This window comes from Echinops telfairi, unplaced genomic scaffold (genome assembly GCF_000313985.2).
Source record: "Echinops telfairi isolate 266 unplaced genomic scaffold, ASM31398v2 ScPeMD7_7469;HRSCAF=8507_1, whole genome shotgun sequence".
Taxonomy (NCBI): Eukaryota; Metazoa; Chordata; class Mammalia; order Afrosoricida; family Tenrecidae; genus Echinops; species Echinops telfairi.
In genome coordinates this window covers 46,331,451-46,332,097 of record NW_022111373.1, presented here as the reverse complement: position 1 = coordinate 46,332,097, position 647 = coordinate 46,331,451, and the positions used below count along the sequence as shown (strand labels likewise).

Sequence of the window (647 nt, the reverse complement as noted above, 5' to 3'; positions counted from 1 at the left end):
ATGGGCTTTTCCCTTGTCCACCCACCATAGCAGCAATTTTAGTTATGCTACTTGTTCTTTTAATTTTGAAAGTGTCTTCATATTTTCCCTTCTTTGATCATGAATTTACTGTTCTGCACCAGAGAATTCAAAATATGAGCTTCCTATCTTTCGTAGCTTTCTCATGAAAAGTTAGTGCACAATTTACATAATATTTTTCTCTACTTTTAACTTGTGACCCGTTCCCGTTACCAAGCCTTTGACTATAAAAGTGAAGCGAGCACATCCTTCCTCCCCAATAATCAGGGGCGCACTTAATCAAGCAAATCCCGCGCCGGGAAGTCCCGGCGCCTCGGTCGTCGTGGGCCGCGCCCGCCCCCATCGGTTAGCAACCGAAAGCGTCCCTAGCAGCAGAGGCTGCGGAGACGTACGAACTTCCGGTTCTCCGGGCAGCTGCCACCGCTCCGGCCTGGAACACCTGCTGTCTTCACGGCGACGAGCCGGGATTTGATCCCCTCTTCCCGGTCCTCTCCGCACCCATGGTCCCTCCGGGAAGCAGAGCCGTGGGCCCGGCCGCGCTCGCGTGCTGAGAGAGCGGCCCGGGGACGATGAGGGTCCCCCCCTGCTGCAGCGTGAGCCAAGCCTTGCTGCTGCTGCTGCTGCTGCCG

General features: G+C 55.0%; 1 protein-coding gene across 1 annotated transcript in view; it reads left to right on the top strand.

Moving 5' to 3' along the window:
• FAM174A (family with sequence similarity 174 member A) overlaps window positions 1–647 on the top strand; it is a 33,535-nt gene that overhangs the window by 9,316 nt on the left and 23,572 nt on the right. The window lies entirely within an intron of this gene.